This window comes from Eubalaena glacialis, chromosome 13 (genome assembly GCF_028564815.1).
Source record: "Eubalaena glacialis isolate mEubGla1 chromosome 13, mEubGla1.1.hap2.+ XY, whole genome shotgun sequence".
Classification (NCBI taxonomy): domain Eukaryota; kingdom Metazoa; phylum Chordata; class Mammalia; order Artiodactyla; family Balaenidae; genus Eubalaena; species Eubalaena glacialis.
In genome coordinates, this window is record NC_083728.1 from 80847236 (window position 1) to 80859910 (window position 12675).

At 41.2% G+C, this 12675-nt stretch overlaps 1 protein-coding gene across 3 annotated transcripts in view; it reads left to right on the top strand.

Moving 5' to 3' along the window:
- CALN1 (calneuron 1) overlaps nucleotides 1-12675 on the top strand; it is a 440912-nt gene that overhangs the window by 252324 nt on the left and 175913 nt on the right. The gene's annotated exons all lie outside the window — the stretch shown is intronic.

Sequence of the window (12675 nt, forward strand, 5' to 3'; positions counted from 1 at the left end):
TTGGATCGATCCCTTGATCATTATATAGTGTCTGTCTTTGTCTCTTGTAATAGTCTTTATTTTAAAGTCTATTTTGTCTGATATGAGAATTGCTACTCCAGCTTTCTTTTGATTTCCATTTGCATGGAATATCTTTTTCCATCCCCTCACTTTCAGTCTGTATGTGTCTCTAGGTCTGAAGTGGGTCTCTTGTAGACAGCATATATATGGGTCTTGTTTTTGTATCCATTCAGCCAGTCTGTGTCTTTTGGTGGGAGCATTTAATCCATTTACATTTAAGGTAATTATCGATATGTATGTTCCTATTCCCATTTTCTTAAATGTTTTGGGTTTGTTATTGTAGGTGTTTTCCTTCTCTTGTGTTTCTTGCCTAGAGAAGTTCCTTTAGCATTTGTTGTAAAGCTGGTTTGGTGGTGCTGAACTCTCTCAGCTTTTGCTTGTCTGTAAAGGTTTTAATTTCTCCATCAAATCTGAATGAGATCCTTGCTGGGTAGAGTAATCTTGGTTGTAGGTTTTTCTCCTTCATCACTTTAAGTATATCCTGCCACTCCCTTCTGGCTTGCAGCGTTTCTGCTGAAAGATCAGCTGTTAACCTTATGGGGATGCCCTTGTGTGTTATCTGTTGTTTTTCCCTTGCTGCTTTTAATATGTTTTCTTTATATTTAATTTTTGATAGTTTGATTAATATGTGTCTTGGTGTGTTTCTCCTTGGATTTATCCTGTATGGGACTCTCTGTGCTTCCAGGACTTGATTAACTATTTCCTTTCCCATATTAGGGAAGTTTTCAACTATAATCTCTTCAAATATTTTCTCAGTCCCTTTCTTTTTCTCTTCTTCTTCTGGGACCCCTATAATTCGAATGTTGGTGCGTTTAATGTTGTCCCAGAGGTCTCTGAGACTGTCCTCAGTTCTTTTCATTCTTTTTTCTTTATTCTGCTCTGCAGTAGTTATTTCCACCATTTTATCTTCCAGGTCACTTATCCGTTCTTCTGCCTCAGTTATTCTGCTATTGATCCCATCTAGAGTATTTTTAATTTCATTTATTGTGCTTTTCATCGTTGCTTGGTTCCTCTTTAGTTCTTCTACGTCCTTGTTAAATGTTTCTTGCATTTTGTCTATTCTATTTCCAAGACTTTGGATCATCCTTACTATCATTATTCTGAATTCTTTTTCAGGTAGACTACCTATTTCCTCTTCATTTGTTAGGTCTGGTGTGTTTTGACCCTGCTCCTTCATCTGCTGTGTGTTTTTCTGTCTTCTCATTTTGCTTATCTTACTGTGTTTGGGGTCTCCTTTTCACAGGCTGCACGTTCGTAGTTCCCGTTGTTTTTGGTATCTGTCCCCAGTGGCTAAGGTTGGTTCAGTGGGTTGTGTAGGTTTCCTGGTGAAGGGAACTAGTGCCTGTGTTCTGGTGGATGAGGCTGGATGTTGTCTTTCTGGTGGGTTCCTCCACGTCTGGTGGTGTGTTTTGGGGTGTCTGTGGCCTTATTATGATTTTAGGCAGCCTCTCTGTTAATGGATGGGGCTGTGTTCCTCTCTTGCTAGTTGTTTGGCATAGGGTGTCCAGCACTGTAGCTTGCTGGTCGTTGAGTGAAGCTGGGTCTTGATGTTGAGATGGAGATCTGTGAGAGATTTTCGCCGTTTGGTATTACGTGGAGCTGGGAGGTCTCTTGTGGACCAGTGTCCTGAAGTTGGCTCTCCCACCTCAGAGGCACAGCCCTGATGCCTGGCTGGAGCACCAAGAGCCTTTCATCCACACGGCTCAGAATAAAAGGGAGAAAAAATGGAAAGAAAGAAAAAAAGAGGGTAAAATAAAATAAAATAAAGCAATTATAATAAAAAATAAGAAAAAAAAATTATTAAGAGTAAATTTATTAAGAAAAAAATTTTTTTTTAATTTTTAAAAATAGATTTATTAATTTTTTATACTAAAAATAAGAAAAAAATTATTTAGAAAAAATTTATTAAGAAAAAAAATTTTTTTAAATAAAAAATATGAAAAAACTTATTAAAATTTTTTTAAAATTTTTTAAAAATAGAAAATAAGGAAAAAATTATTAAGAAAACATTTATTAGGGAAAAAAAATTTTTTTAAGCCAAAAAACAAAAAAAAACAAACAAAAAAAATGGACGGACCTAACCCTAGGACTAACGGTGAGAGCAAAGCTATACAGACAAAATCTCACCCAGAAGCATACACATATACACTCACAAAAAAAGGAAAAGGGGAAAAGTTAATATATCCTGCTCCCAAAGTCCACCTCCTAAATTTGGGATGATTCGTTGTCTATTCAGGTATTCAACAGATGCAGGCACATCAAGTTGTTTGTGGAGCTTTAATCCGCTGCTTCTGAGGCTGCTGGGAGAGATTTCCCTTTCTCTTCTTTGTTCGTACAGCTCCCGGGGTTCAGCTTTGGATTTGGACCCGCCTCTGCATGTAGGTCGCCTGAGGGCATCTGTTCCCCGCCCAGACAGAACGGGGTTAAAGGAGCAGCTGATTCGGGGGCTCTGGCTCTGTCAGGCCGGGGGGAGGGAGCGGTACGGAGGAGGCAGGGCGAGCCTGCGGCGGCAGAAGCCGGCGTGACGTTGCAGCAGCCTGAGGCGCGCCGTGTGCTCTCCCGGGGAAGTTGTCCTCGATTACGGGAGCCTGGCCGTGGCGGGCTGCACAGGCTCCCGGGAGGGGCGGTGTGGCGAATGACCTGTGCTCGCCCACAGGCTGTTTGGTGGCGGCAGAGCAGCAGCCTTAGCGTCTCATGCCCGTCTCTGGGGTCCGCGCTGATAGCCGCGGCTCGCGCCCTTCTCTGGAGTTCGTTTAAGTGGCGCTCTGAATCCCCTCTCCTTGCACGCCGCGAAACAAAGAGGCAAGAAAAAGTCTCTTGCCTCTTCGGCAGCTGCAGACTTTTTCTCGGGCACCCTCCAGGCTAGTTGTGGTGCGCTAGACCCTTCAGGCTGTGTTCACGCAGCCAACCCCAGTCCTCTCCCTGGGATCCGACCGAAGCCGGAGCCTCAGCTCCCAGCCCCCGCCCGCCCCGGCGGGTGAGCAGACAAGCCTCTCGGGCTGGTGAGTGCTGCTCGGCGCCGAGCCTCTGTGCGGGAATCTCTCCGTTTTTCCCTCTGCGTCCCTGTTGCTGTGGGATCCGCGCTGATAGCCGCGGCTCGCGCCCGTCTCTGGAGCTCGTTTAGGCGGCGCTCTGAATCCCCTCTCCTTGCGCGCCGCGAAACAAAGAGGCAAGAAAAAATCTCTTGCCTCTTTGGCAGCTGCAGTCTTTTTCCCGGACTCCCTCCCGGCCAGCACCGAAGCCCGAGCCCCGGCTCCCAGGCCCCGCCCGCCCCGGCGGCTGAGCAGACAAGCCTCTCGGGCTGGTGAGTGCTGGTCGGCACCGCTCCTCTGTGCGGGAATCTCCGCTTTGCCCTCCGCACCAATGTGGCTGCGCTCTCCTCCGTGGCTCTGAAGCTTCCCACCTCTGCTACCCACAGTCTCTGCCCACGAAGGGGCTTCCTAGTGTGTGGAAACCTTTCCTCCTTCACAGCTCCCTCCCACTGGTGCAGGTCCCGTCCCTATTCTTTTGTCTCTGTTATTTCTTTTTTCTTTTGCCCTACCCAAGTACGTGGGAATTTCTTGCCTTTTGGGAGGTCTGATGTCTTCTGCCAGCGTTCAGTGGGTGTTCTGTAGGAGCAGTTCCACGTGTAGATGTATTTCTCATGTGTCTGTGGGGAGGAAGGTGATCTCCGCGTCTTACTCTTCCGCCATCTTGCCCCTCCCTCCCAATTACATTTTAAAGATCTTTAATAACATGTGAAATGTTCACAATAGGATGTCACATAGAAAGGACAGGAAAATATTATTTCAATTATTTTATTTATTTGCTTAGAAGAAAAGACTCATATGTTATGTCTGGGTAAGGTGTTGATTTTTAATTTCCTATTTGTATTCTTTATTCTTTTCCATTTTTCATTAGTATAAATAATGCCATGGTCAACAACATGGTACAGAGATATTTATCCAAATTTCTGATTAATTCCTTAGGACAGACTCCAGAAAAGAAATTATGGAATCAAAGGAAAAGAACATTAAAGAGGAACATTTTATCTAAATGGCATTGCCAACTTAATATCCAGAAAGGCAGTGCCAAGGCCTGTTCCCATCAATGGGGATGAGGAGTCTCGGCAGACTGCACACCGTCTTCTCACTTAGAAATAAAATCTTCGCATACTGGGGATGTGGGAAATGCCATCTTATTATTGCTTTAATTTGCATTTATTTTCATACTATTGAAGTTGAACATTCCCACATGTTCAACAATCATATTTTTCCGTTGTGAATTATCTATTTGCATCCTTTAGCATTTATGTCTTTTAATGAATTCCTTTGTATTTGAGCAGTATTACGCCTTTGTCAAATTCATTGCATACAGTTTTCCTAGTTTATTGCTAAATATTTAATTTCGTCGCTGATGTTTTTAACATGAGGAGTATGTTGTCAAGTATGTGAGTCTTTACTTTTCTGCTTTTCTTGCATTGATTTGAAGCTTAGAAAAGTTTCTCCCCATTTTACTTGTATATTTCCTCTACATTTCTTTAGGGTTTTAGAGTAAAATAGGAAGTGAGGAGCAAAATTGATTTTTATTTCCAAATTCTTAACTTATCTTCCCAACACCATTTGTCAAGTAAACCTATTTTCTATTCAATTGTTTCTGTTTATTATCTATATTTCCTGTATCTTACTTCTGAATAGTCCTGTTTTATTTATTTCCTATCCATTCAGTACTTTTTTCATTATTGTAGTTTTGTAATATATTTTATTATTTGTTATAGCATTACTGTTCTTAATCATTTTTAAAGCTTTTCTTGCCTGCTCATTTTCCAAACGACCTTAAGAGTCATTGGGAAATCTTCAAAAAAAATTCCATAAGGATTTTTATTGGAATTGCATTAAACATATAAATTAATTTGGGAAGAATTAACATCTTTACAATAATCTTTCCATCAAGAAGCATGGTATTATTTGCCATTTTCCTTAGAGGCTTTTAAAATATTTCACTAAAATTGTGTAGTTATATATATATGTGTATGTGTGTGTACATATATATATTATACATACATAAATAAAATTGCATCTTCATAGGGGTCCTAAATACCATTTTCAATTTACTCCTGGTTTTTTGTCTCTTCCTTGTGGTTATAAATTAGAGATTTTCCTTTTTAGATGGGGATCATCTTCTCATTGCTTAATCACTACGTACTGACTAATCATTGCTGGCTTTGTGGCTAAAATCCTGGTCCCTGGAGTCAGGCTGCCCACATTCAGACTCCACCCAGCCAGGTCTGACCAGTGTGAATCAGGCACAACCTCCCCTGGTTTCTCCTTGCTGATTTAGGACATGAGATAATAATAAAAAGACCTACTTTATAGGTGTGCTGTGAACAAGTTAATTCATGATGCTTTAATGCAGTGCCTGGCAGATAGAAAACTCAATGGATGTTAGCTAGCTATCATGAAGAGCTTTTCTCCCCCATCTGTTGTTTTATTCTTTATCTGGAATCCCTGTCCTTCCTACCTGAAGTCTCAGGATCCAGGCTCCACGTCCATGAGCCTTTCTCTCCTGCCAGGCTGCTGCCTCAGCCCTCCAAACTTACCACCCGCTTTTTCAGTGCATCTTTGAATTTGCATCTTTGGAAATCAAGCGTTTTAGTTCCCGAGACTCTTTGCTGTGCTCTAATTCCACTGAGCGCTTGTATTTCTTTCCTCTCTGTTTTCTTCTTCCTCTAAGTTCTGGTCAAGTTCTTCTTCCTCCAGCTGTAATTCAGTGGGAGCCTAGTGCTCTAAAGGCTCAGTTTGGTCACCCCCTCTTTGTCACCATACTCCCTGAAATGAGCTGCCTTTTCTTTGCCTGCCTATGCTCCTCTGTCCTCCTTTGGCAGCCAAGTCAGGGCCTGTCAGGCAGTGGCAAAGCTAGGAATGGATAAAGAAGATGTGGTACATATATACAATGGAATATTACTCAGCCATATATAAAAGAAGGAAATAATGCCATTTGCAGCAACATGGATGGACCTAGAGATGATCATGCTGAGTGAAGTAAGTCAGACTGAGAGAGACAAATATCCTATAATATCACTTATATGTGGAATCTAAAAAAAATGATACAAATGAACTTATCTACAAAACAGAAACAGACTCACAGACTTCGAAAACAAACTTATGGTTACCAAAGGGGAAACGTGCTGCGGGGGGAAGGAATAAATTAGCAGTTTGGGATTAACCTATACACACTACTATATATAAAATAGATAATCAACAAGGACCTACGGTATAACACAGGGAAATCTACTCAATATTCTGTAATAACCTAGACGGGAAAAGAATCTGAAAAAGAATGGATATATGTATACATAAAAAGGAATCTCTTTGCTGTACATCTGAAACTAACACAGCACTGTGAATCAATTATACCCCAATATAAAATAAAAATTAAATTACAAAAAAAAAAGCTACAGGGAGAAGGAGGCCCCAGCTCACATCTTGTGGCTGAGCAGAGAACAAATGCCTGTCCTCTGAGGCTTCAGGGGGCTTCCCTACACAGAAGCAGGGAGACCCCAGCCCACAGAGCAGATTTTTCTCCAAGTGCTTGGAGTCAGTGGGTCAGGAACCACCCCGCCTTCCATCCTGCTCATGTACACAGGTGAGGTCCTTTCTTCAGGAGCCTCCCAGGTGAGGCAGGCCCCCTTTCTGCTAGCCTCTGGGCAGTGCAGACCCTCTCTATCTTCTTTGTACCATCCCTCTACCTTCGCTGCATCATCTCTGGGAGCCCTGCCTGCCTGGGCCTGTGCCCACAGCAGAGGGGACTTGCCAGGAAGCTGGGAGGGAGAGCCGGTTGGGATCCTGCTGCTGCCTGCAGGCTCAGAAGTCCCTGGGCTCTTATTTTCTGTTAAGTTTTCTAAATGGTTATTGCTGTCACACAAGAAAACTATTGATTTTTAAATGTGTGTCTGGTGCCTAGCCACTGTTACTAAATTCTGCAGAATTACTGTTGTTCTTCCTAGACAGACAATCACACTGCCCTCTGAATGGTGATAAGCTTGTCTTCGTTTCTGAGGTCGTATTTCTCACTTTCATTTCGCATCATAATATTGGCCAGCACGCTGAGAACAATATTGAATGAAAATGATAGCAAGCACCCAGGGTCTCGCTTATCTGAATGGGGATTGCTCCCTGTATGAGGATATCTGTTCTTGTCTTAAGATCGATCACTCTTAATTTTAAGGAAGTATTATTCTTTTCCCAGTACTAAAAAGTCCTGAAGGGATATTATATTTAACTCAGCTTCTTTGCAATATCCATAGAGATCACCACTTTTTAATTCTATCTATTGATTTGATTTAATGTATTAATTGATTTTTCCTAATATTAAGTTGTACTCAACTCCTGGAATAACCTGTACTTGGCTATGGTACACTATGCTTTTAGTGTATTTTTTTTTAGATTCTTTTTTTTGATGTGGACCATTTTTAAAGTCTTTATTGAATTTGTTACAATATTGCTTCTGGGTTTGTTTGTTTTCTTTATGTTTTGGTGTTTTGGCCACAAGGCATGTGGGAACTTAGCTCCCCGACCAGGGGTCGAACCCACATCCTCTGCATTGGAAGGTGAAGTCTTAACCACTGGACCTCCAGGGAAGTCCCCTAGTGTATTTTAAATGAGATTTTCCAGCTTAGGCTTTAGGATTTTTGCCTGTATCCATAAGTGAGGTTTGCCAGTTGTTTTCCTTTTGTGTATTTTGCTATCAGAGTTTTAATGACACCTCCTCTTTCTCTTCATCCTGGAATAGTTTATATGACATGAGGACTATCTTTTTTTTCAAAAATACGAAAAAACTCAGATGTGATTTTTCCTATTTGAGAAGCTTTTCAGGTTTTATTAAAAATTACTTTTCGGGGCTTCCCTGATGGCGCAGTGGTTGAGAATCTGCCTGCCAGTGCAGGGGATGCGGGTTCGAGCCCTGGTCTGGGAGGATCCCACATGCCGCGGAGCAACTAGGCCCGTGAGCCACAACTACTGAGCCTGCACGTCTGGAGCCTGTGCTCTGCAGCCAGAGAGGCCGCGATAGTGAGAGGCCCGCGTACCGCGATGAAGAGTGGCCCCCGCTTGCCGCAACTAGAGAAAGCCCTCACACAGAAACGAAGACCCAACACAGCCAAAAATAAATAAATTAATTAATTTAAAAAAAATTACTTTTCTACTTACTAAATCTCATTCCATTGCTTTTCTACCTGGTAAATTATTCTTTGTCAATAAAAGCACTAGTTTCAAAACAATTTTTAAAATATTAGCTTTAAGTTATACAAAAAAATGTTTCATGATTTTTATTTCTTCTGTATTCATTGCTACATATCTTTTCTCAGTTGTAATTTTGATTCTTTCTAAATTTGATTTGCCAGTAATTTATATATTTTGTAGGTTTTTTTTTGAAGAATTGGCTCTTTTCTTTTTAATACAATAATTACCATATCTATTTGTTTATTCCCCAATTAATTAATTCTTCCCCTACCCCAATTTTATTATATCCTTACCCCTATTATCTTTATGTCTAACTTCTTTTCTAAATGTTTCTTTGAATGTTTTCTTTCCTTCCCCCCCACCGCCATCTTTTAAAATGATGAAATTACTTTGAATGCTTTGAATTTACCTCTGAGGACAGCTTTTATTAATACCTACATAGTTGAGATATGTAATGTTCTTATTGCCATTTTCTTTAAAATTACCTGGAAATTGTACAGTAAGTTCCCTATATACGAACGAGTTCCATCCCAAGAGCGTGTTCATAAGTCCAATTTGTTCGTAAGTCCAACAAAGTTAGCCTAGGTACCCAACTAACACAATCAGCTATATAGTACTATATTGTAATTGGTTTATAATAATTTTCACACAAATAATATGTAAAAAACAAATACAAAAAATAAAGAAAACATTTCTAATCTTACAGTAGAGTACCTTGAAAAGTACAGTAGTACAGTACAACAGCTGGCATACAGGGGCTGGTATCAAGGGAACAGGCAAGAAGAGTTACTGACTGGAGGAGGGAGAGGAGGTGGGAGATGGTAGAGCTGAAGGATCCTCAGCAATAGGAGACGGAGGGCAAGCTGCGATTTCTCTCACACCTGACGCTGATGGCACAGGTTCTGGTCCCTTGCTGGATTCAATTCTATCTACCATCTTGAAAAAAGATCCAGTGATGTCTGGGTAGTAGCTCTTTTTTTCTCATCATAGATGACATGATAGCACTGGATTGCATTCTGAAAGGCTGCTGCAACCTTCGTGTACCGTTCTATGTTCGGGTCCTGTGCCTCAAAAACTAACAGTGCCTCCTCAAATAAAGAAAATTGCACTGCCATTTCCTGCATCATGAATCTTTTCAGTTCTTCAGTTATTTCTTCTTCCTCTTGTCTCTCTCTTCGTCCTGTCTCTGGGCCTCCAATTCCATCAGGTCTTCATTAGTAAGCTCCTTGTGTTGCATAGCAAGGAGTTCAATGAAGTCATCCTCTTGCAGAGCTAGCTTCAAATAAAGATACTATACTACAGTACTCTATACAGTACTGTACAGTAAAGTACACAAAAGCACAACCACTTGTAGAGGATGCACGCATGTGACAATGCACGCTAGACAGGTGAACTAACTTATGTGATTGGACATGTGAATGCACGTTTGCATCTTTGAAAGTTGGAAACTTGAAGGTTCGTATGTAGGGGACTTACTGTATTCTTCATTGGTTAGGAGAGTGTTTTTCAGTTCCAGAGAGGTTTAGGGATTTCTGCTTAAGTGTTTACTATGAAGTCCTACTTTCTTTGGGTTTGAGTAGGAGAATGTAGCCTGCTCATTTCAGCTCTGGAGAATTAGTTGATGTTCTCTCTGTTATCTTGCATGTAATCCTACATTTATAAATGTTTCACAAATGTTTTGAGAGGTGTAGCCTTTGTTTGCCACAGCATTCAGTATATGGCTGATGATATAGTAATTGCAATTGTATTACTTAAATTATCATCTTTAAAGACAACACAGCCAAAAGGAAAGGGCAAATGCAGAGTCAAGATCAACCAAGGTTCAAATCTGGATCTTGTTACAATTAATGGCATAATCTGATACAGGTGACCTAATAAGGGAACCTCCTCTATGCCTTAGTAAAAAGGGGACGTCAATCTCTATCTTTCACTGTTGTCGTGAGAAGTAAATGTGGCCCCTTAGGTAAAATAGCTCAGCAGGGTATTTGGCCTGCAGCTTGCCCTAATAAATGGCAACCATTATTAATTTTTGTCCACCTTGTCTGCTACTGACTGATAGTATATCAAAATCTTTTCTCTCTCTGCTCAGGAAAATCTCTTGTTATTGTACGTTTGAGTATTCTCATGTTTTTCCCCCTTGTGAAATTCAAGTCTCCAATTTCTGCCTTTCATCTCTATCATCTTCTCTTTCATCATTTCATTTCTCTCTTATTTCCCTCTGTCTTTATTTAGGATAACTTAGGGCTATAGGTTATTCCTATAATTGTCTCTGCTGCTGCTGCAATGGCTACTTTTATTACTGCTACTGCAATTGCTCCCCTCCCCCCACATACTATGACATTATATTTTCCAAATAGCACTTATGTTTGCCTACATAAAATTAATATACTAATACACTACTTTTAAGTAACAGACAAAGGAGTATACCAAGTAGAAGTGTATAAGTAGCAAGTTCATAATGTACAGATTTTGGCTTTCCCAGTACACAATGACCCCTCTTTTCTGCCCTTCTCAGCTCGTGCACCCTCCCCTCCCTGTTTATTTATCGTATTACGTGCAGGCACTACTCTACTAATATATTTTGGACCTCATAACACATACCAAAAAGTAAAAAGATAAGTATGGAGCTTGTGATACTTTTTCTGGCACCACGGTGGGTGTTCTTGAGCATCCCTTGCCTTGCTCCCACCTTGGAGACTACCGTCCTAGACCATATCGAATTTCTCTGCTTTTGGCCTTTGTAGCACTTCCCCTTTTATAGTCGACACACACCCGTGATGCCTTGTTTTTCTCTCTTCCCAGCTGAACTCTAATTTCCTAGATGACAGTGCTGATGTCCTCCACATTCATTCAGCATCCCCACACCTAGCACAATGGCTCTCACGTAATGGCTTTGGGTACCTATTTGTTGGCTTGAGTTAGAAGTTGTAGTTTTCTGCCAATGGATCCCAAGTAGACCTTGACTTTGCTAGAGCATTGTTGGTGTCCTCACACTTTCTCCTCACTGAAGCCGGGTCCCTCTTCCTTCCATTCATGTCTTGGCCTCTTGCCTTTCACCTCATCCTCATATGTCTGTACAACCTCTTGTTTGCATAGGGCTGTTTCCATCTGTCATAGTGAGAATACAAGCAGGTGTTCCTTAAGCTTTCTTCTCTTTCTAATAGTGAGTGACTTTTGGGAGTAAATTTTTCTTTGGGTGTTCAGGATAATGTTTCTCTTCTCTTTTGGACTAATCCCAATTTTTTCCCTTAGTTTTCAATTCTTAACGTGGAGACCTGGGTCTCAGCATTGGCCAACCATCAGCATGTGTGGGTGTCACTGACCACGTTCTTTTCCCACTTGGGTTTCAGAATATCCAGTTATGGGGTAGAAGTGTGCAGTACCTTGTGCAGTTTCTGGTGGCTAGTAAGTATTCAGTAAAAGAATACTGGACAGAGTTTGTTATTCTGCTTCCACTTGCCACTTCTGTAAATCTGAGAATTATGGTGAAAGAATCATGATCAAGAAGCATCATATTAAAAAATGATAATTCCCAACACTTATTACACCCTGGGTTCCTACTGTCTCTGCCCTGCTGAGGGCATGGAGACTGGAGCCTGCAGCGTGATGCTGGCCAGTGCTGGAACTTCTACTCGTGTGATATGCTGGGGTGGTAGCTACAAATGGAGGTTGAAAGGGAGGTACCAGGGAAGGAGAGAAAAGGGATGACAAGAGACGAGGACAAGGTGCCAGACTTCCTAGCAGCCCAGGCACACACACTTGGGAGCTGGTTGCCTGGGTTTCTAGGTTTGCAGAGTCTGGGTCTCTGAGCTTGGGGAGGACTGGGTATGAGGCTCATGCCTCTTCCTACCACTTTTTGGCAGGTGCTGCAGCTCCTTTGCCAAGAGTGCAGCCTGCACAGACCACCAGTTTTATTTCTCCATCTGCTTCACTGAGGCTGTGGTTGATAAACATTTCCCCAGGGTTTTTTCAAGTGGTTGATGGGTAGCCTCAGCTTTTAGAACTTCTGTGATTTTTTGGTCTTTTTCTAGTTTCATGGACTCTTTAACGGAAAGTTGAGTGAAGACACATTAGAAATTACCTTCATTCTTTTTTTACTGGATACATTTATACTGCAGTATGATGATCAGAGTAGCGTTAGCTAACACCTCTATCGTGTCACATAATTATTTTCTTCTAATATTGGGAACAATTAAGATCTATTCTCTTAGCAAGTTTAATGTTTATAATACAGTTTTGTTGGCTACAATCACTTAGTGTGTGTTAGATCTCCAGGACTTATTTCTCCACTAGTTGGAAGTCTGTACCCTTAAACAACATCATCCAACTCATTAACCAAAAAAACCCGAACAATCTGATTTAAATACGGACAGAACAAAATAGATTTTTTTTCCAA